The sequence below is a fragment of the Pongo abelii genome, chromosome 19 (genome assembly GCF_028885655.2).
Source record: "Pongo abelii isolate AG06213 chromosome 19, NHGRI_mPonAbe1-v2.0_pri, whole genome shotgun sequence".
NCBI lineage: Eukaryota > Metazoa > Chordata > Mammalia > Primates > Hominidae > Pongo > Pongo abelii.
In genome coordinates, this window is record NC_072004.2 from 27,723,940 (window position 1) to 27,749,698 (window position 25,759).

The window sequence follows — 25,759 nt, forward strand, 5'->3', positions numbered from 1 at the left end:
CCATTGCAGTAGTATATCCAAAAACAACCATCATACCCCCTAGATAAATTAAAAAAACCTTTAAACCCATGTAACCTCCCCCATAATTCAGAATAATAACACATCCAACTACACCACTAATAATCAATACTATACCCCCATAAATAGGAGAAGGTTTAGAAGAAAACCCTACAAACCTTATTACTAAAGCCACACTTAATGATAATAAAGCATATGTGATTAATCCCACGTGGATTACAACCATGACCAATGATATGAAAAACCATCATTGTATTTCAACTATAAGAACACCAGTGACCCTAACACGTAAAACTAATCCACTAGTAAATCAACCACTCACTTATCCATCTCCCCGCCCCATCCAACATCTCCATATGATGGAACCTCGGCTCACTTCTTGGTGCCTGCTTAACCCTTCAAATTATTACAGGACTATTCCTAGCTATACACTACTCACCAGATGCCTCAACCGCCTTCTCCTCAGTCGCCCACATCACTCAAGATGTAAACTATGGCTGAATCATCTGCTACCTCCATGCCAGTGGCACCTCAATATTTTTCATCTGCCTCTTCCTACATATTGGCCGAGGCCTGTGCTATGGCTCATTTCTCTACCTAGAAACCTGAAACATTCACATCATTCTCCTACTCACAACCATAGCAAAAGCCTTCATAGGCTAGGTACTCCCATGAGGCCAAATATCCTTCTGAGGGGCCACGGTAATCACAAATCCACTGTCCGCCATTCCGTACGTCAGAACAGACCTGGTCCAGTGGGTTTGAGGTGGTCATTCAGTAGACAATTGTGACACTCTCACACAATTCTTCACCTTCCACTTTATCCTACCTTTCATTATTACAGCCCTAGTAGCCTTACACCTACTATTTCTCCATGAGACAGGATCAAATAACCCCTCAGGAATCTCCTCCCACTCCGACAAAATTACCTTCCACCCCTACTACACAACCAAAGATATACTAGGCCTATTTCTCCTCCTTCTCATCCTAATAACACTAGTACTGTTTTCACCTGACCTCCTAACTGATCCAGATAACCACACCCTAGCCAACCCCCTGAATACTCCACCCCATATTAAACACGAATGGTATTTTCTATTCACCTACGCAATCTTATGATCCATCCCCAACAAACTAGGAGGTGTACTGGCCCTCCTACTATCAATCCTCAACCTAACAGCAATTCCCACACTTCACATGTCCAAACAACAAAGCATAATATTCTGTCCACTAAACCAATTCCTATATTGACTCCTAATTACAGATCTCCTTATCCTCACATGGGTTGGAGGACAACCAGTAAGCTACCCCTTCATCACCATCGGACAAACAGCATCCGTACTTTACTTTGCTACAATTCTAGCCCTGATACCGCTTGCCTCCCTAATCAAAAACAAAATACTTAAATGGACCTGCCCTTGTAGTATAAACCAATATACCAGTCTTGTAAACCAGAAATGGAGACTCTCTCCCAAGGACAACTCAGAGAAAAAGTACTTGACTTCACCATCAGCACCCAAAGCTAAGATTCTAATTTAAACTACTCTCTGTATTCTCATGAGGGAGCCATTTTGGGTACAACCCAAGTATCGACCCATCCCACAGTAATTTTATGTATATCGTGCATTACTGCTAGGCACCATGAATATTATATAGGACTATAATTGCTTAACTGTACATAGTACATATCAAACCAAACTCAACAACAACTCCTCCCCACCACGCTTACAAGCAAGGACTAGAATACCTTAACTAACTCTAACACATTAAACCCACCCTCCAAAAGCAACTTCTCAACCACAAGCATACCAACAAATACTATATATCCTTAACAGAACATAGTATATCTAATCGTTCATCGTACACAGCACATTCCAGTTAAACAAGTCCTCGTCAATACGGATATCCCCCTCAGAGAGTGGTCCCTTGTTCACCATCCTCCGTGAAATCAATATCCCGCACAAGAGTGCTACTCTCCTTGCTCCAGGCCCATAATACTTGGGGGTAGCTATAATGAACTGTATCTGGCATCTGGTTCTTACCTCATGGCCATAAAGTCAAGACTGCCCACATGTTCCCCTTAAATAAGACATCACGATGGATCACGGGTCTATCACCCTATTAACCAGTCACGGGAGCTCTCCATGCATTCGGTATTTTAATCTGGGGGGTGTGCACGAGATAGCATTGTGAAACGCTGGCTCCGGAACACCCTACGTCGCAATTTCTGTCTTTGATTCCTGCCCCATCCCATTATTGATCACACCTACATTCAATATCCCAGGTGAGCATACCTATCACAAGGTGTTTATTAATTCATGCTTGTAGGACATAACAACAATCAGTAAACACACCCGCAGCCGCTTTTCACATCAACTCTACAATAAAATTCCGCAAATCCCCCCTCCCCCATCTTTAGCCTCATCAACCCAGGAAAACACATCTTTGCCAAACCCCAAAAACAAAAGGCCTTAATCCAACTCGATCAGAGCCCAAATTTTTATCTTTAGGCTGTATGCATTTTTAACAGTCACCCCTCAACTAACACGTCTTTTTCCCTCTTAGCCTCACTTCACAGACTCTACAAATTTAGTTACCCCTTTTTCAGCCATCCCATTCAACGCACACCCAACGACTGCTAGACCGACACCCTAAACTAACCCAACCCCAAAGGCAAGGCTTTCCCCCCTACCCATTGCTTGTACGCCCATCCCCTAGCCTTGCTTACACTGCAAAATCACACAGTCTATGTAGCTTAATTACCCAAAGCAAGACACTGAAAATGTCTAGATGGACCTACACTGCCCCATAGACAAATAGGTTTGGTCCTAGCCTTTCTATTAACTCTTAGTAAGATTACACATGCAAGCATCCCCGCCCTGGTGAAATAACCCTCTAAATCACTACGATCAAAAGGAGTAAGTATCAAGCACTCATTAATGCAGCTCAAAACACTTTGCCTAGCCACACCCCCACGGGAGACAGCAGTGATAAACCTTTAGCAATAGACGAAAGTTTAACTAAGCTATACTAACTTCAGTGTTGGTTAATTTCGTGCCAGCCACCACGATCATACGATTAACCCAAGCTAATAGAGACCGGTGTAAAGAGTGTTTTAGATTATCCCTCAATAAAGCTAAATTTCACCTAAGTTGTAGAAAACCCTAGTTGATATAAAACAAACTATGAAAGTGGCTTTAATATTTCTGAATACACAATAGCGAAGATCCAAACTGGGATTAGATAGCCCACTATGCTCAGCCCTAAACTTCAACAGTTAAATCAACAAAACTGCTCACCAGAACACTAGGAGCAACACCTTAAAACTCAAAGGACCTGGCGGTGCTTCACATCCCTCTAGAGGAGCCTGTTCTATAATCGATAAACCCCGATTCACCTCACCACCTCTCGCTCAGCCTATATACCACCATCTTCAGCAAACCCTGACAAAGGCCACAAAGTAAGCACAAATATCTACATAAAAACGTTAGGTCAATGTGTAGCCTATGAGGTGGCAAGAAATGGGCTACATTTTCTACCCCAGAAAATTCTATGATAACCCTTATGAAACCTGAGGGTCCAAGGAGGATTTAGCAGTAAATTAAGAACAGAGTGCTTAATTGAATAGGGCCATAAAGCACGCACACACTGCCCATCACCCTCCTCAAGTATATTTCAAGGACTATCTAACTAAAACCCCTGTGCATTTATATAGAGGAGATAAGTTGTAACATGGTACGTGAACTGCAAAGAGCACTGGGATAAACCAAGGTGTAGCTTAACATAAAGCACCCTGCTTACACCTGAGAGATTTCAATTTAATTTGACCACCCTGAGCTAATTCTAGCCCCAAACCCAACTAATTCTACTACCAAATAACCTCAACTAAAACATTTACCCAAATAAAGTAAAGGCGATAGAAAGTATATCTCGGCGCAATAGACATTGTACTGCAAGGGAAAGATGAAAAAACATAACCAAGCATAAAATAGCAAGGACAAACCCCTATACTTTCTGCATAATGAATTAACTAGAAATAACTTTACAAAGAGAACCAAAGCCAAGACCCCTGAAACCAGATGAGCTACCTAAGAACATCTAAAAGAGCACACCCGTCTATGTAGCAAAATAGTGGGAAGATTCATAGGTAGAGGTGACAAGCCTACCGAGCCTGGTGATAGCTGGTTGTCCAAGATAGAATCTTAGTTCAACTTTAAATTTATCTACAGAACCACCTAATTCCTTTGTAAATTTAACTGTTAGTCTAAAGAGAGACAGCTCTTTAGACACTAGGAAAAAGCCTTGTAGAGAGAGTAAAAAATATAACTTCCATAGTTGGCCTAGAAGCGGCCATCAAGTAAGAAAGCATTCAAGCTCGATGCCCAACCACCCAAAAAATTCCAAACACATATCTGAACTCCTCATATCACATTGGACCAATCTATCACTTCATAGAAGAAATAATGTTAGTATAAGTGACATGAAAACATTCTCCTCCGCATAAGCCTACATCAGACCAAAATACTTCACTGACAATTAACAGCCCAATATCTATAAATAATCAATAAAACCATTATTACCCACACTGTTAACCCAACACAGACATGCTTACAAGGAAAGGTTAAAAAAAGTAAAAGGAACTCGGCGAATCTTACCCCACTTGTTTATCAAAAACATCACCTCTAGTATTACCAGTACTAAAGGCACCGCCTGCCCAGTGACATATGTTTAACAGCCGCGGTACCCTAACCGTGCAAAGGTAGCATAATCACTTGTTGCTTAAATAGGGACTTATATGAATGGCTCCACAAGGGTTCAGCTGTCTCTTACTTTCAACCAGTGAAATTGACCTGCCCGTGAAGATGCGGACATAATACAACAAGACAAGAAGACCCTAAGGAGTTTTAATTTACCAATGCAAACAAGACCAAATAGACCCGCAGGCCCTAAACTACCAGATCTGCATTAAAAATTTCGGTTGGGGCGACCTCGGAGTATAACCCAACCTCCGAGCAACATGTGCTGAGACTATACCAGTCAAGGCGAATATCCACATACAATTGACCCAATAATTTGACCAACGGAATAAGTTACCCTAGGGATAACAGCGCAATCCTATTCTAGAGTCCATATCAACAGTAGCGTTTATGACCTCGATGTTGGATCAGGACATCTCAATGGTGCAGCCGCTATTAAAGGTTCATTTGTTCAACGATTAGAGTCCTATGTGATCTGAGTTCAGACCGGAGTAATCCAGGTCAGTTTCTATCTATTCTACATTTCTCCCAGTACGAAAGGATAAGAGAAATGGGGCCCACTTCATAAAGTGCCCCTCCCCCATAGATGATATTATCTCAACCTAATACTGTACCCACACCCACCCAAGAACAGGGTTTGTTAAGATGGCAGAGCCCGGCAATTGCATAAAATTTAAAATTTTACAACCAGAGGTTCAACTCCTCTTCTTAACAACATGTCCATAACTAACCTTCTACTTCTTATTGTACCTATCCTAAGATCTACGGCATTCCTCACGCTAACTGAACAAAAAATCCTAGGCTACATGTAACTATGCAAAGGGCCCAATATTGTAGGCCCTTTGTAGGACTATTACAACCTTTTGCCGATGCCATAAAACTCTTTACCAAAGAATCCTCAAAACCCTCAACATCAACCGTTACCCTCTACATCACTGCCCCAACCTTAGCCCTCTCTATTGCCCTTCTATTATGAACTCCCCTCCCTATACCTAACCTCCTAGTTAATCTTAACTTAGGCCTTCTATTCATTCTGGCTACATCCAGCCTAGCTGTCTACTCTATCCTATGATCAGGATGAGCATCAAACTCAAACTATGCCCTGATCGGCGCATTATGAGCAGTTGCCCAATCAATTTCATACGAAGTTTCCCTAGCTATCATCCTATTATCAATCCTACTAGTAAGCGGCCCATTCAATCTCTGCACCCTCATTACAACACAAGAACACCTCTGACTACTCCTACCATCATGAACTCCAGCTATAATATGATTTATTTCCACACTAGCAGAAACCAATTGAGCTGCTTTCGACCTTACCAGAGGAGAATCAGAACTAGTCTCAGGCTTCCACATTGAATACGCCGCAGGCCCATTCGCCCTATTCTTTAGAGCCGAATACATAAATATCATTATAATAAATGCCCTAACTGCTATAATCTCCTAGGTACAATATATAATATTCACCTACCACAACTCTACACAATATGCTTCACCATTAAAACCCTACTCCTAAACTCTCTATTTTTATGAACCCGAACAGCATACCCCCGATTCTGCTATGATCAACTCATGTATCTCTTATGAAAAAATTTCCTACCACTTACACTAGCACTACTTATATGATACATCTCAATATCCGCTACAATTTCCAACATTCCCCCCCAAACTTTAGAAATATGTCTGACAAAAGAGTTACTTTGATAGAGTAAATAATAGAGGTTTAAATCCTCTTATTTCTAGGACCATAGGAATTGAACCCATCCCTGAGAATCCAAAATTCTCCGTGCCACTTGTCACACCCTATCCTAGAGTAAGGTCAGCTAAATAAGCTATCGGGCCCATACCCTGAAAATGTTGGTTATATCCTTCCAGTACTAATCAATCCACTGGCCCAACCTGTCATCTACTCCACCGTTTTCTCAGGTACACTCATTGCAATATTAGGCTCGCACTGATTTTTTACCTGGACAGGATTGAAAATAAACATACTAGCTTTTATCCCAATTTTAATTAAAAAAATAAACCCCCACTCTACAGAAGCCACTATCAAATACTTTCTCACACAAGGAACCTCATCTATAATCCTCATAATAGCTATCCTGTCTAACAATGTACTCTCCGGACAATGAACCACAACCAACACCACCAAACAATACTCATCATTAATAATCACAACAGCCCTAGAAATAAAACTAGGAATAGCCCCTTTCCATTTCTGAGTCCCAGAAGGCACTCAAGGAACCCCTCTAATATCCGGCCTACTTCTCCTCACATGACAAAAGTTAGCCTCTATTTCAATTATATATCAAATCTCCCCATTAATAAACATAAACATTCTCCTTACCCTTTCAATCCTACCCATTATAGTGGGTAGCTGGGGTGGACTGAACCAAACCCAACTACGTAAAATCCTAGCATACTCCTCAATCACCCATATAGGCTGAATAATAGTACTAGCATACAACCCAAATATCACCATTTTCAACCTAATCATCTATATCATTTTAACGACCACCACATTCCTGGTACTCAACTTGAACTCTAGCACTACAGCCCTACTACTGTCCCACACCTGAAATAAACTAACGTGACTAATACCCGTAATCCCATCTACCCTACTATCACTAGGAGGCCTTCCCCTACTAACTGGCTTTCTACCCAAATGAATTTTCATTGAAGAATTCACAAAAAATAACAACCTCATTATCCCCACTACCATAGCCATTATTACTCTCCTTAACCTATATTTTTGCATACGCTTAATCTACTCTGCTTCAATTACACTATTCCCCATATCCAACAACGTAAAAATAAAATGACAATTTGAAAATACAAAATCCACACCACTCCTCCCCACACTCACTGTCCTTACCACCCTCCTCCTACCAATCTCTCCACTTACACTACCCACCTCATAGAAACTTAGGTTAAACGCAGACCAAGAGCCTTCAAAGCCCTTAGTAAGTTAATAATACTTAATTTCTGCTGCACCCAAGGACTGCAAAACCCTACTTTGCATCAACTGAACGCAAATCAGTCACTTTAATTAAGCTGAGCCCTTGCTAGATCAATGGGACTTAAACCCACAAAAATTTAGTTAACAGTTAAATACCTTAATCAACTGGCTTCAGTCTACTTCTCCCGCCGCAAGGGAAAAAAGGCGGGAGAAGCCCCGGCAGGATTGAAGCTGCTTCTTTGAATTTGCAGTTCAACACGAAAGTCACCTAAGGGCTGGTAAAAAGAGGTTCAGCCTCTGTTTTTAGATTTATAGCCTAATGCCTTGCTCAGCCACCTTACCCACTAATGTTCGCCAACCACTGACTATTCTCAACAAATCATAAAGATATCGGAACACTATATTTATTGTTTGGTGCATGAGCTGTAGTCTTGAGCACAGCCTTAAGCCTCCTTATTCGGACTGAACTAGGTCAACCTGGCAACCTTCTAGGTAACGACCACATCTACAACGTCATCGTCACAGCCCACACATTCGTCATAATCTTTTTCACAGTAATGCCTATCATAATTGGAGGTTTTGGCAATTGACTGGTCCCCCTGATAATTGGCGCCCCCGACATGGCATTTCCCCGCATAAATAACATAAGCTTCTGGCTCCTCCCCGCCTCCTTTCTACTACTGCTCGCATCTGCTATGGTAGAAGCCGGTGCCGGAACAGGTTGAACGGTTTACCCTCCTTTGGCAGGAAACTATTCCCATCCAGGGGCCTCTGTAGACCTAACCATTTTCTCCCTTTATCTAGCAGGTGTCTCTTCTATTCTAGGAGCTATTAATTTCATCACCACAATTATTAACATAAAACCCCCTGCCGTATCTCAATACCAAACGCCCCTCTTTGTCTGATCTGTCGTAATCACGGCAGTCCTACTCCTTCTCTCCCTTCCAGTCTTGGCCACTGGCATTACTATACTGCTAACAGACTGCAACCTTAATATTACCTTCTTTGACCTGGCCGGAGGTGGGGACCCTATCCTATAACAACACCTATTTTGATTCTTTGGTCACCCCAAAGTCTATATTCTCATCCTACCAGGCTTTGGAATAATTTCTCACATCGTAACATATTATTCCGGAAAGAAAGAACCATTCGGGTACCTAGGTATGGTCTGGGCTATAATATCAATTGGCTTCCTAGGGTTTATTGTATGAGCCCATCATATATTCACAGTAGGGATAGACGTAGACACACGAGCTTACTTTACCTCCGCCGCTATAATTATTGCCATCCCCACTGGCATCAAAGTACTTAGCTGACTTGCTATGCTCCATGGGGGTAACACCAAATGGCCCACTGCAGTACTCTGAGCCCTAGGATTCATCTTCCTTTTTACAGTGGGCGGCCTAACCGGCATTGTACTAGCAAACTCATCATTAGACATCGTACTACATGATATCTATTATGTTGTGGCCCACTTTCACTACGTTCTAACAATAGGAGCTGTGTTCGCCATCATGGGGGCCGTCATCCACTGATTTCCCTTATTCTCAGGCTACCCACTCGACCAAGGTTATGCCAAAATTCACTTTGCCATCATATTTTTAGGTGTAAATCTAACCTTCCCACAGCACTTTCTCGGCCTATCTGGGATGCCCCGATGTTAGTCCGACTACCCTGATGCATATACCACATGAAATATTTTATCATCTGTAGGCTCATTCATCTCCCTGACAGCAGTAATGCTAATAATTTTCATAACCTGAGAGGCCTTCGCTTCAAAGCGAAAAGTCCTAATAATTGAGCAACCTTCCACTAACCTAGAGTGGCTGTATAGATGCCCTCCACCCTACCATACATTTGAAGAATCAGTCTATATAAAACCTAGACAAAAAAGGAAGGAATTGAACCTCCTAAGGCTGGTTTCAAGCCAGCCTCATAACCCCTACAAATTTTTCAACAAGATATTAGAAAAACTATTTCATAACTTTGTCAAGGTTAAGTTACAGGTTAAACCCCGCATATCTTAATGGCACACGCAGCCCAGCTAGGTCTTCAAGACGCCACATCCCCTATCATAGAAGAGCTAATCGCCTTCCATGATCACGCCCTCGTAATCATCTTTCTTATCAGCTTTCTAGTTTTATATGCCCTCTTCCTAACAATTACAACAAAACTAACACTAACATCACAGACGCCCAAGAAATAGAAACCCTTTGAATGATTCTACCCGCCATTATCCTAGTCCTAATTGCCCTTCCATCCTTACGTATCCTGTACATAACAGATGAAATCAATGACCCTTCTTTTACCATTAAATCAATCAGACACCAATGATACTGAACCTATGAATACACCGATTATGGAGGATTAATTTTCAACTCCTATATACTTCCACCACTATTCTTAGACCCAGGTGACCTTCGACTTCTTGAAGTGGATAATCGAGTAGTCTTTCCAATTGAAGCCCCTGTTCATATAATAATTACATCACAAGATGTGCTACACTCATGAACTGTCCCCACATTAGGCTTAAAAACAGATGTAATCTCCGGACCCCTAAACCAAACCACATTCACCGCCATACGACCAGGAGTATACTACGGTCAATGCTCAGAAATCTGCGGAGCTAACCATAGTTTCATACCCATCGTTCTAGAACTAATCCCGCTAAAAATCTTCGAAATAGGACCTGTATCCACTTTATAGGCTACCGCCCACTCTCTTAATAAGGTTCACTGTAGAGCTGACCCAGCATTAACCTTTTAAGTTAAAGACTAAGAGAATCACTGTCTCTTTACAGTGAAATGCCTCAACTAGACACCACCGTATGACCCACTATCATTGCATCAATACTCCTCACATTATTCCTCATCATTCAACTAAAAGTACTAAACACAAACTATCATCTGCCTACCTCACTAAAAATTATTAACATGCAGAATCACAATAATCCTTGAGAGTCAAAATGAACGAAAATCTGTTTACTTCATTCATTGCCCCCACAATTCTAGGCCTGCCAGCTGCAGTGCCAATCGTTCTATTGCCCCCCATGCTGATTCCAGCTTCCAAACACCTTATCAACAACCGATTAATTACCACTCAACAGTGACTAATTCAACTCACCCTAAAACAAATAACAACAATACATAACGTTAAAGGATGAAACTGATCCCTTATGCTAATATCCCTAATTATCTGCATTGCTACAACCAATCTCCTCGGGCTCTTGCCCCACTCATTCACACCAACTACCCAACTATCCATAAACCTGGCCATGGCAATCCCCCTATGAGCAGGTGCAGTAATTACAGACTTCTGCTTTAAAACCAAAAATACCTTAGCCCATCTCTTGCCACAAGGCACACCCTCACCCCTCATTCCCATACTAATTATTATCGAAACCATCAGCCTATTTATCCAACCGATAGCACTAGCCATGCACCTAACTGCTAATATTACGGCAGGCCATCTGCTCATACACTTAATCGGAAGCGCCACACTAGCACTATCAACTATCAACTTCCCCACAACCTCAATCATCTTCACAATTTTGATTTTACTGACGATTCTTGAAATCGCTGTCGCCCTGATTCAAGCCTATGTTTTCACACTCCTAGTGAGCCTCTATCTACATGACAATATATAATTACCCACCAATCACATGCCTATCACATAGTAAAACCCAGCCCATGACCTCTAACGGGCCCTTTCAGCCCTCTTAATGACATCTGGCCTAGCTATACGATTCCACTTTTACTCTACCACCCTACTAACACTAGGCCTACTGACCAATGCACTAACCATATACCAATGATGACGTGATGTTGTAGGAGAAGGTGCATACCAAGGCCACCACACAATACCCGTCCAAAAAGTCCTTCGGTATGGAATAATTTTATTCATCATCTCAGAAGTCTTTCTTTGCTGGGTTCTTCTGAGCATTCTACCACTCCAGCCTAGCCCCTACCCCTCAACTAGGAGGACATTGACCCCCAACAGGCATCACTCCACTCAACCCGCCTAGAGGTCCCACTCCTAAACACATCTGTATTACTCACATCGGGAGTTTCAATTACTTGAGTTCACCATAGCCTAATAGAGAACGATCGTAATCAAGCAATTCAAGCACTACTTATCACAATCTTACTAGGCATCTACTTCACCCTCCTAAAAGTTTCAGAATACTTTGAAGCCCCCTTTACTATCTCCGATGGTATTTATGGTTCAACATTTTTTGTAGCTATGGGCTTCCACGGGCTCCACGTCATCATTGGGTCAACATTCCTTACTGTTTACCTTATCCGCCAACTATTATATCATTTTACATCCAAGCACCACTTCGGCTTCGAAACCACCACTTGATACTGACACTTTGTAGATGTAGTTTGACTATTCCTATATGTCTCTATCTACTGGTGAGGATCTTACTCTTTTAGTATAGACAGTACCGTTGACTTCCAATTAACTAGTTTCGATAGCACTAGAAAAAGAGTAATAAACCTGGCACTAGCCCTAACAGTCAACACCCTCCTGGCCCTATTACTAATAACTATCACATTTTGATTACCACAACTTAACGTCTACATAGAAAAGTCTAACCCATATGAATGTGGGTTTGACCCACTATCCTCCTCTCGCATTCCCTTCTCCATAAAATTCTTCTTGATTGCTATCACCTTTTTATTATTTGACCTAGAAATTGCCCTATTACTACCCCTACCGTGAGCCCTCCAAACAACCAATCTACCACTAACAGTTGTATCATCACTCATATTAGTTACCATCTTAATCCTAAGTTTGACTTATGAACGATCCCAGAAAGGGTTAGGCTGAGTCGAATTGGTAAGTAGTTTAAACAAAAACAAATGATTTTGACTCATTAGATTATGACAGTCATACTTACCAAATGCCCCTCATCTACATAAACATTACATTAGCATTTACTATCTCACTGTTAGGAATACTAATCTATTGCTCACACCTAATGTCCTCCCTACTATGCCTAGAGGGGATAATATTATCTCTATTCATCATAAACAACCTCATAACCCTAAACACACACTCTCCCTTAATTAACATGATCCCTATCACCATATTAGTCTTTGCTGCCTGCGAAGCAGCAGTGGGCCTCGCCCTACTAGTCTCAATTTCTAACACATATGGTCTAGATTACACACATAACTTAAACTTACTCCAATGTTAAAATTAATTATCCCTACAATCATACTACTTCCAACAACATGACTCTCTAAAAACTATATCATTTGAATTAACATAACCACTCACAGCCTAATTATCAGCTCTATCCCGCTGTTATTTTTCAACCAGGCCAATGTCATTCTATTTAGCTACTCTCTGTCTTTCTCCTCTGACCCCCTGACGACACCCCTTCTAATACTAGCAGGCTGACTTCTACCTCTTATGATCATAGTGAGTCAATGCCACTTATCAAACAAGTCCCCCTTATGGAAAAAACTTTACCTGTCTGTACTAATCACCCTTCAAATCTCCCTGATCATAACATTCACGGCCACAGAACTAATCATATTGATTATTAGTGGTGTAGTTGGGTGTGTTATTTTTCTGAATTATGGGGGAGGTTGTATGGGTGTAATGGGTGTTTTAATTTATCTAGGGGCTATGATAGTTGTTTTTGTATATACTACTGCAATGGCTATTGAAGAGTATCCTGAGAAGGCAGGAATTGAAGTCTTGGTGAGCGTATTAGCGGGATTAGCAATGGAGGCGGGGTTGGTCTTATGAGTGAAGGAGTATGATGGGGTGGTGGTAGTGGTCACATTCTTTATTGAACAAACGGTGCCTTAAATAACTTCATACAAATACTACTGGGAAACTTAGCATTTTATTAAAATGTTTAAATTTCATATTTTTCAAAGTCTAACATATTAGTAATTATATATTCTTTTTATTCAACTTTAAAGTTCTATTCAAAATAGCAATTTATAATTTTATATTATTAAATGTCATTCATACAGTTTAATAATTATTTTATGACAGCATTAATGAAACCAGTACAGACAGTATAATGTTCATGATATTTTTGTTTATACGTTTAACATACACATACATAATTCAACATTAATGGCTTCCTTAATTACTCTACCATTAATATTATAATTTTATATTATCATTTAAGGTTGCCCTTCTATTTTAATATTAGATGTTTTAGCATCCATCAGTTCTATCAAGCTCTTCTCACTGGTTCTTCTTTGAATTCCAGACCTGGCCGCAATCTTCTCTTCTAAAATTCTAAAATCTGAGGGCTCTTGCTGGCTGGGTGCTGCTGGAAGAACTGTAACTTGGTTGTTACCTCAACCGTATTTTATTTTAAATGTTTTAATTAAAAGAAGTTTTTAAAAATGTGGAAATCCCTGAGAATATTCACTTCTTTAAATACAATGGGAATAGGTATGGATGAAGTCTGTTTCTCCTCATTTGATCCAGGGGTGCTTCTGAGAACTCTTCCAAGTGCCAGATCCTGGGCTGCTGGCAGCTTGGCCCCAGTGGCAATTCAGTTACCCCATCATGGCTGGGGCACCAGGGGAACCCCACAGGTGGGCGAAAATTACCGTAGATTAAAACCTAGGCAGTTTAACACAAGCAGCCAGCACCAACATCATGGTACTCGATCTTCCAACTTCCTGCACTACCAATTCTATGTCTCATCACATTCTCCTCTGGCCTCTCGGTCCCCAGCACTCAGGCTTCAGCCTCTGTTTCTGCTGAAGCCCTTTCTTCATACACCCTAGAACACAGAACATAGGACAGAGAGAGAGACTTTAGTAGGAATGCTGACATTTAAAAACTTATCAGAGATATGAAAAATCAACTACATGAAGTATGGCGGTATATTAAGGCTTTGTGAATAAAACACAGTAAAGGGTGGGTGTGTAAAGCTATTTTCCAATCATCCTTCCAAACCAAGGCTTTTGAGGGCACAAGTCCTCCCAGCAGGTGGCAGGATGGGCCCAGCAGTGTCTTCAGCCCATTGCTGTCATGAGTTAGGAAAGGCTGAATTCTATTTTACATACAAAAGAAAACATTTATTTAATTAAAGATTCAAGCTACAATACAGTTCTTCATAAAACACTAAAATATTCTGATTATCGATATTTTTCTGTTGCTTTTTCTCACGAAACATGAGATTTGCCTTTGTGAAATCTGAAGTTTCCTGTTCTATCAATGAGAAGGTGTATCAAATGGATAGTCCATCCAGTGTATCCAACATCAATTACAAACTGTCTCTCTTTTTCCTAATTTTGCCTTTTTTTCCCTTTGTCATTCTTGAGTCTCTGTTAGTGCACTGAGGAAGTGAAGACGTGTACTTAAAAGAAATGCCAACATCTGCTGAAGATCAGATTCCATATTTTGTATTTTAGTTGATGTAATGATGACTTTAGTTATAATGACTTTAGCTGATGTAATGATTCTAATGAACAAGAAAGATTTTGTTTCCCATTTTAAAAGATACCATTAAATCATGCTGAATATTTTTCAATTTATTATGGATATGTATTCAAGGGGTTGCCATTTCATCTGCTTCAGTCTTCCCTCTAAACCAATCCTAAGACATACCTAGGCTGAATTAATATCACATGAAAATTCATCACATGATGTCCTACTAGGTCAAAAAGTATAAAAACTGACATGGAGAAAGACTTCATTGAAACCAGGACAGAAAGACACTAAGGCACACAGTGCTCAGAGCGGCATGCTGACAAGATCTCTGATGGGAGGCCATTGCCTGGACACCTGCTGGGTTTTGTCCTGGACACCATTCATTCACTTGAACATGTTTGGTACACAGGGTATTTTTAAATAATAGGCAAAATAGAATGTGTTCTTCAAACCTTGTGGATTTTATACTGAAAACTTCCAGAGATATATCTTAGGTAATTATAAGACCAAGCACAACAACAACAACAAAATCCTAACTTGAATCCATCAGTTGCAGATTTCACGGCTGACTACATCAAGAGGAAGTTGCAAGCTCTAAAAGCTGGAAGGCCAGTCAATATCAGGAACTCCTCAGAAGTGAAGGAAAAGCAGTTTAAATTTGTTTAACAAAACCATGTTTTCAAACTAACTTTAATTTATGCATGAGGGCCATTAAATTTGTTCTTTTTAAAAAGGAAACTTCTTAATTCGAACTAAATCATTCATTATTCACTGTGATACAGGTTATATACCCTTAGGTTCCATGTGATTATTCACATGTTCAGCTGACAGAAAGGAGAAAAAGCTATTCTAATGACTTAGCTTCGCTTTGACTCACTGGTTTTTATCTCACTTTAACTTCCAATCTCGGTTACAGAGAGTGTTAAAGCTGGAAGAAATAACATTTTGGTAGATGATAAAGGATAAGTACGAGTCATTTCAAGTTGTTGAAGCTTTCATTAAATAAAGCAGGCTATTTGAAATCTTAAAGCTATTTAAATAAAGGGCTAAGACTTTTCTGTTTTATTTACTTAAGAGCTTAAAAGATACTGTTGAAAATTTAACAGTTAACCTATTGTAGGGTGTGGTTAGACATTTATTTTGACAGTGCTCACTGAAAATTCAATTATACCCCCAGAGTCAAACTTGCCCGTCATCAAAATGTCTAAAAATCTGAGTGTTTACGGGGTAATAACAAACCCCATACTAAACAGTTTGCCAGAAATCTGTCACTACAACATCTAAACAGAACAATTGGGTGGTTGTCTAAGACACCTAAACTCAATATGACATTTCAGCTAAAAAGAGTGAACTTGTACCTAAGCACTTCATGCAAGTTACCAAAAGAGCAGATATTCTTTAATAAAAAAGTACATTTGTAGAATCAAAGAATCTCAGTGTTGTAAGAAATATTTGAGATCATTTCAGTTAGGCTTTTCATTTCTTAAATTCAAAACTGAAGCTGAGATTAAACAGCTAATAAAATGACAAAGCTGATCTATGATATTGGTTTGGGCAATGATTTCTTAGATGTGACCAAAAACGCACATACAACAAATGAGATTACATCAAACTGAAGAGCTTCTATACAGCAAAGAAAACAATTAACAGAGTGAAGAGTGACAACTCACAGACTGAGAAAAAATATTTGCAAATCATATGTCTGATAAAGAGCTAATACACAAAATATACAACGAATTCAACTCAATAAAAATAAAACAAATAACCCTGTTAAAAAATGGGCAAAAGACCTGTACAGATATTTCTCCAAAGAAGACATACAAATGGCCAGAAGAGATATTAAAAGGTGTTCAATATCACCATTGATTAGGGAAATGCAAATTAAAATGAGATTTCACCTTACTCATTTTAGAATGGCTATTACAAAAAAAATGAAAGACAAGTGTTAGTGAGGATTTGAAGAAAAGAGAACACTTGTAAAATGTTGGTGGGAATGTAAATTAGTGCAGCCATTATGGAAAACAGAAGGGAGGTTTCTCAAAAATAAAAATATATAATTACTATATGACCCAGAAATTCTACTTCTGGGTGTATACTCAAATGAGTTAAAATCAGTATGTTGACTAGATATCAACACTTCCATGTTCATTGCAGCATTATTCACAATAGCCAAGATATGGAAACAATCTAAGTGCATATCAAGGGATGAATGGATAAAGAAGATTATATATACATATTTATAGTGTATACACACAATGGAATACTATTCAGCCTTTAAAAAGGAGAAAATTCTGTCATTTGTGAAAACAAAGAAAAATCTAGAGGATCTTATGTAAAGTGAAATAAGTCAGGTACAGAAAGACAAATACATCATGATCTCACTTACATGTGAAAAGTAAAAAATGTCAGACTCAGAGAAGTAAAGAGTAGAATGATGGTTACCAGAGGCTGGAGGAGGCAGGATAGACAGAAAGAAGATTAATTTGTTAAATGGTACAAGGTTCAGCTAGATAGGAGAAATAAGTCCTAGTGATCTATTGAGCCATAGGGTAATTATAGTTAATAATAATGTATTATATATTTCAAAATTGCGGAGTATATTTTAAGCACTCTCACCATAAAGTAGTGATAAATATGTGAGTTGAAAGATATGTTAATTCACCTGATGTAAATGTTCCACAACGTATACATACATGTATCTAAACATCATATTGTATGCCATAAATACATACAATACTTAATTATCAAATAAAAAGTTAAGATGGAGCTGAGCCAAGAATCCAAGACTCTGAATTTAGATTTTTCATTTTCTATTATGCCAAAGTGTTTTCTGAAAATTAAAATTGAATATGGTATGTCCAAAAGAATATGTCATAAGAAGACAGGAATGGGGGGACTGCTGCATATAATCTCATATTTTTAGTCAGTTGTGTAAGATATTATTAGGAGAAGAAAATCAGATACTTTAAGAAAATTCTTATAACTCCTGTAATACTGAAATTTTATGGCAAACCTAAAACCTTCAAAATACAGTTTTTTTAAAAGTGAATCATATATACGCAAAGTTTTTATTGAGATTATTAAACAGAATCTTTCAAAGTAGCAAAACATAAGTATATGTTTTAGACTGTACTATGCAGAATAGCAGAATGGTGTCAATTGCAAAAAATCTTTCAAAAGACATAAAAATTATTGAAGTCTCATCCCAGCTCTACTAATCTATGTCTTAGCAACCTAGTGTAATTCCTACAAGTTCTGAACACTGCCTTTAATGTATCTGCATGGTTCCCATATCATTTTATAAACTTCAAATATTCACACTTTATAATTGAAACAATATACAACTTTATTATTAAATAAGCTGTGGGATGATATTCTCCATCTACCCTATAAGGATACTATCTTCCTGTCAGAAAATCTGAGACTCTCCAATACATATTTACTCCACAGATCTTTTCCTTTTTTGTTTTTTTTGAGACGGAGTCTCTCTCTGTCGCCCAGGCTGGAGTGCAGTGGCACAATCTTGGCTCACTGCAAGCACTCCCCAGATCTTAACTGTGGAATCTCCAGACCATGTGCAGTCAGTAATCCATTATTGGTTTTGCCTCATGTGCCCTAACCACCTTCTCTTTACCTTCTATTTAAGCCCCAAATAAAGGTTACTATTCTTGGCTCAATTCTCCAAATCATTTGAAGGTAACTGGTGACACCATAGCCTTTCTTTATGTGCCACCTTGTGATCCAGGCTTCCTAGTTATCTATGAATATTCACATCAGGTTACCTGGACTCCATGGAGGCAGCACCAACAGAAAACATAATTGGGATATACACCACTTTTAGACTTTCGAATACATGCCCCACCTTATAATGTGTGAACTGATTATTCACTTCTAGACATTCAACTTTCAAACAGGTATGCTCTGTATTAAACACCAACATCCTCCTTCCCTTTCACTCAAGGGACATCGGGAAAACAAAAAGATGCAATGCAAAGTTCACATACAAGGATAGTTATTTGTGATAATGGTGACAATGATCCCTATTTCTTTTCCTGCTCTTATGAATTTGCAAATGTCCTACAAAGTGTATTAAATGAGTCTGTGAAAGTTCATCTAAGTCCCTTAGTATTATTATTTTTTAACTCTCTAGAAAGTCCTAGCCACGTAGCTCAAAGCAAAATAGAAAAGATCCAAATCATTCATAGGACAAGTGTTGAGGCAACTTTTAATTACTAAATATATTTTTAGCCATTTAAAACTAAAAGAAAAGTAACGTCTGTAATCCCAGCACTTTGGGATGCTGAGGCAGGCGGAACACAAGAACAGGAGATCAAGACCATCCTGGCTAACACGGCGAAACCCCGTCTCTACTAAAAAAATACAAAAAATTAGCCGGGCGTGGCGGCAGGCGCCTGTAGTCCAAGCTACTTAGGAGGCTGAGGCAGGAGAATGGCTTGAACCGGAGAGGCGGAGCTTGCAGCGAGCCGAGATCACGTCACTGCACTCTAGCCCGGGCAACAGAGCGAAACTCCGTCTCAAAAAAAAAAAAAAAAAAAAAGTAACAAAACTCTTTTACTCCTTTTTATGATTTAAATTTTATTCTAGGTTTGAAAAGTGAGATATATATCACTTAACAGTCAGGAAGCGTGTAGTAATCTCAATCTCTGAACTGACATTACCTAAAACAGAGATGTTCGTTTTCTCATACTCATCTCTAAAATAGAGGTAGACAGAGAAAGTGCTTCTTTTTCCGAGACTGTAATGAATTCAAACCTATTCATTAACTTTATAGCAGTTATTTTGGTTTCACAGTGAAACATAAAAAGTTCTATCTTAATGGAAAGAAAACCAAGTAGCTACCTAAGTAGTTGATGAGAAGGAATTTGTTCTAGTGTTTTAAGCACATAAGGGATAAAGCAAGACTTAGAAATATTTTTGTTAGACGATTTCATTTTAATAGTATTTTCTATTATAACAGAAATGACCTACAGTAAAATAATTCAAAATACCCTTACTTCTGAAGGTTATTTCCACATAAAATTGTAACATTACCATGATCTAAATTTAAATAAAATTTTCTATTGATGTTAAAAGTTTGATAATATACAGTTTGTTAAAGTGGTTTGATCACTATTTGGGTACGATCGACGTCAAACCACAGAGGTGTTTAAATGAACCAAAGTCTTTGGTTTATTTCTACAGCTTTTTGTCTAATTTGATTAATAACTAGTATACCAGTCATTCATATATAGTCATAACTGGCCAACCAAGGTTTACTTGGTAGGAGGGTGACAGTTTACCCTTTAATACCACCTGATCAAAATACTCAAGATGTTCTACACAAATAGCAACAAATTGTTTATTTCTAAGAACATAATTTTCCTTTGATAGGAAGCTCTCAACATTAATTTGGAGTCACATTTTAATTTTATAATGTGATAATTCAATAAATGGTCATTAGATATTGGGTTATCTGGAAAATTGCAAAAAATCAAACTTCTGACAATATCCTTTAAAATAATTAACTCAGCTGGAAATAGTTAAACAAGACTTAAAAATACAAATCATAATGGCCGAGCATGGTGGCTCACGCCTGTAATCCCAGCACTTTGGGAGGCTGAGGTGGGCAGATCACGAGGTCAGGAGATCGAGACCACGGTGAAACCCCGTCTCTACTAAAAATACAAAAAAACTTAGCCGGGAGCAGTAGCGGGCGCCTGTAGTCCCAGCTACTCGGGAGGGTGAGGCCAGAGAATGGCGTGAACCCGGGAGGCAGAACTTGCAGTGAGCCGAGATCGCACCACCGCACTCCAGCCTGGGGTTGACAGAGTGAGACTGAGTCTCAAAAAAAAAAAAAGAAAATATAAATCATAACGTGAATATTCAAATGATTGTACAGTGTAACAATTGTATGCAAATAATTAAGAACGGTGACTATAATAAAAAAGTTTAATAGATTTGACATCAACATTTAAACAATATAACTTACATATATGAAAATAAGCCATCAAAACTTGAAGCTGTCAAATTGTGAAAAACAGTAGTAAACAATAAAAATCACTTACTCATTGGAAACACTGCAAAATGTCATGAAATCATTTCAGAAATGAAGGTACATTAATGAAAAATAATCATAGTTTTAAATTCAGTCTCACCTCACCTTTAAGAAACAGTGTAAAACAGCAATAAATGGGATAATTTATATTACTGCAATAAAATGCAAATATATATATATTGTGTACTAGCACCCTCTCTTCAATGTATACTTTAACCCAATAGCTTTCTACCACTGGAAATTTATCATAAGAAAATAATGGTGGCTTACACCTATAATACCAGCACTCTGTTAGGCTGAGGCAATAATGTCAGTTGAGCCTAGGAGTTCCAGATCAGCCTGGGCAACATAGGGGATTCTGTCTCTACCGAAAAAAAAAAAAAAAAATGCCAGTCATAGTGGCTGGCACCTGAGTCCTTGCTGCTTGGGAGACTCATATGAACCTAGGCTGATGTGAGCAGCAGTATCATTTGAGCACAGGAGGTCAAGTCTGCAGTGAGCTATGATCATTCCATTGCTGCAGCCTGGGTGACAGAGCAAGACCCTGTCACACACAAAAAAGAAAATAATTCAGAATGTGCACAAAAATATATAAAGATATTTCTGAAAGCTGCATTTGTAATACTGCAAAATCAATGCCACATTGAGACAGGGGTACCAAGATTAAGGTAGAGTCACCAGTGACAATGGAAATCTGGAGTCAGAATGCTGTATCTAAGTGGGACAACAGTTTCTCTGCTGCAGCCTACCATTACCACGCAGCAAAGTTGCTCTATTACTTCTGAATTTTCCACATTCTTAAAGAAAAGCAGAAAATCCAATTTCTAAGACAAAAATCAAGTTACCAAGTATTGACAGAAGAATCACTTTTAAATAATTGTAAACAGTAACAACACAATATAACAGTAAATCTAATTCAGCCTGATACCAGGCTGTACCAATAGATACAATGAAACTGCATAATATTAGTAAAACAATTGCATGGTAGAAAAATACTGGCATAAAAATGTTCATAGCAAATTCATAAATGGAAAAAGTAGTCTGTTTTATTTAAATAAAAAGGAGCTAAATGAATTGCAGACAACTACAAATTAATAGTTTATACTTTTCAATTTTAGAATTAATGATATATTTTTCTTTATTTTTTGTTTTCATTATTGTGATGTATTATGCTGAAATTAGCAAAAAAAAAAAAAAAAAAAAAAAAGAGTAACTATCTGACTGATACAGAAATTTGTAATGAGAAGTAAGGTGTGTCCCTAACAAACCCACCTATGAGTCAGTTTGAAGGTAGCAAGAAAATTTTTATCACAGTCGGGGAGAATGGGAACCTGTGATATGTGGCAGTGACATATTGATAACACTGCACTGAGCTGACTTCGGAAGTATTTGTGTACCTAATGATTTCCAGTGTCATAAAACATAGGTAAGAACACTGAATATTAGCACTGGTTGATATTTGGTCTCTACAATAGTGAGTATGGTGGTTAATTTTAGATGTCAACTTGAATGGACTAGGGGTTGCCTAGAGAGCTAGTAAAACCTATTAAAGTATTATTTAATATAGTATTGTAGAATATACATTAAATACATTATGTTACATGTATTATAATGTAACACATTATAATATATTAAAGACATCATTACATTAATACAGTACTTAGTATAGTATTACTTAACACATTAAAATGGTAACTAACCTTGACGAATCCCTGAGCAAAGCCAGTTAGACCTCATAAGCAGCCTCTCAACCTTGCTTGCTTTGCAAACATAAACAAAACTTCAGGTATTTTTTGTAAATGCCTATATGAAAGAAAAACAGAACTTTCTTTTTCTTTCCAAATAGGAGTGTTTACTATAGTTTTCCTGTTCCTGTATCACATTACACACTGAGTGTGTGGGAGAGCAGAGAGATTTAATTTACAAGTTTTAGATCAAGAGAGCGTAACCAGATCCCAGGTTAAGACTTAACACTACAGAATACTCATATTAGTAATACTTGTCTTATAAAAAGATATACTCATCACTGTAATTGCTGCAAACAATAAAATACTGTAAAATAATATGCAGTGTGTTTGTGAAAGGTCAATAACATGCTTATATTTTTGCTGTTGAAAAACCACACAAAAGCAAATGACTAGAACAGTAGATCAATTAGTATCAGTAGAATTATCATCAAACATTCCACTGAGCTTGAATGTAAGATCTGACATAACTAAATAATTCCATGGCAAGGCAATAAACTGCATTTACGTTCTCTTTCTAACAATTAGTGCAAGCATATCCAGATAAACTATATTGATTCTACATTATCTTAGAGTGAAATCACCTAATAACTTCTTCAGTAGTCTTTCTTTTAATTTTTATCCTAATTATACGTCTGAAAATGATCTTTAAAATTGGTAAAACTCTGATTACATTACATCCTTCAGTTCAGAGTAGCATTGGGTAAAGACATTTTGGCTTCAGACAAATCACTCTTTCATAGTCATCAGCTTTCAGAACATTCTAAGATTTTATTTTCCATCTAAACTTTTCAGTTAATTTTACTATAACTATTAATTGATGTTACTGAGCAGCAAAGGAACCTGAAGGACACTGCTTTGTTTTGAAAAATGAAGAAAGAAAGGAATGTAAATCCTGTAAATGTAATTCTAATGAAATCAAGATATAGTGTTTATAAAATGAAATACAATTATTTCTAATAACTGTACTTTCATTTCAAATAATTTTCACAAGTTAGTGATGTAGAATAAATACAATTCCAGAAGAATCCAGGATTTTTTTCTATTGCATTTTTTATTAAATTATAGCTACTTGAAGGCTTTGAAAAATTGACCACCAGTAAAACTGCCCTTCTTTTGTTAATATGTTTTGTTTTCTTGTTTCATTTTTAATTCAACTAGTCATTCACCAGAAAAAAATTTACTCAGGTAAACTTTTTTGATTATCCTTTCATAGCATTTAACGCGCGTTATTTGTTATAGTCTTTTGTCTATGAATCTATTAATGCTAAGAAACTGAACATTCCTAGGAGTGTCCTAATAAGAAAGAAAAATTAACAATTTCAGCTGTATTTTCACTTAAATAAATATTCATATAGTTTACCTTTCAGGATCATAACAAACACTTTGATTATATAAGAAGGTCTTTGTATATACATCAGACTACCAAGAAGTCATATCTGATTTTGTGCTTTACTACTACTCTTCCCCCAAACTCTTGTTCAAAAAGTTTACTTTTAAAGGGTCTGAACTGTTTGTCAAGCACTGACGTCAGCATGTTACCTGAATTAATTCATTAAACTCTTGTGATACTCATGTGGTATTAGCAGTGAAGAAACTGAAGCACAGAAGATTCAAGTAAAATGTCCAGTTTTAGAGCAACTGAACAGTAGAGTATGGAAGCCCAGTTACTGACCTTGTACAATTGCCCAGTATTGTGAACTGACCTAAAAGGCCTATGAGATATCAACCCATTAAGATCCATGACATAAAGAAAATTGTTTGTCCTACAATATCCCAATCTGGATGAAGGCACATAAAGAGAATATGCTTAAGCATGATGACAAAAAAATAAGAAAGAACTGTGAATGCACTTTACAAAACAGAAAGGAACATAAGGGACTTTGGAACCAAGTTGAAAACTAAATATGTTCATGTGCACATAATGAAAAAGTGATCGTAAATAAACTGTGTCAACACTGTACTATGAAGGTGAAACTTTCTTTTTAGGATTAGCTAAACCTTGTATAACTTGTAAAAACATGCAACCACATATGTTGATGTACTAAACCCAATATTTCTTTTGGCTTATATACTAAAAACAGGAATTCCTTCCTGCAATGAAGAAAACAACACAGGCATAAAGGAGTAACAAAATTAATGTCTTAGAATGTAAAATATAGAAACACAAATTAAGCCTTTTTTTTACATAATACATGTGAAAACTGCATCAGAATTTTAAAAAAAATCTACGGCATAATTGGTTCTGACAATAAGCAATCACATTCTGCTGGAGGTAATTTTAGTAATGTCAAGCAAAAGTCTTAAAATTATGACAGGTGGTATTCATTTTAAATACTCTCAAGAGCTCTTAGAAATCAAGAACACAGTATCTGGACCCTTGATTTGAATCCACACTCAATCTCTTTCTAACTGGGAAATTTTGGACAAAGTTTTAAACTTTCCTGAACATAAAATGTCTAGAGAGCAATAACTTTAGAAAATACTAGGAGTTTGTAAAGTTACAAGAATCAAATGAGTTAATAAATGTAATGTACTTAAAGTAATAACTGGCACAAAATAATTATAACATAATTCATTATTATTTTTTAATATCTAAATTCTCTAGCTTGTAGCTATTTTGAACAGATATATATATATAATTAAAATTTCTAATATGTGTTTTTGATTACTTATCATGTAGAAAAATATAGCTTTCCAGATGAAAATATAGTATCTAACGTACAAGTCACAAATAATATTTATTAAACTGGAATGCTATCATTTTAAATTATTTTGAAGCTCATTAAAGTAAGTCCGCACTGGC

The 25,759-nt window shown here is 37.7% G+C and overlaps 2 pseudogenes; both read left to right on the forward strand.

Annotated features, from left to right (window-relative positions):
* The first annotated feature begins 9,760 nt into the window (after nt 1–9,760).
* Nucleotides 9,761–10,440, forward strand: LOC129051455 (cytochrome c oxidase subunit 2-like; annotated as a pseudogene).
* Nucleotides 10,441–10,699: 259 nt separating this feature from the next.
* Nucleotides 10,700–11,414, forward strand: LOC129051295 (ATP synthase subunit a-like; annotated as a pseudogene).
* Nucleotides 11,415–25,759: the final 14,345 nt, after the last annotated feature.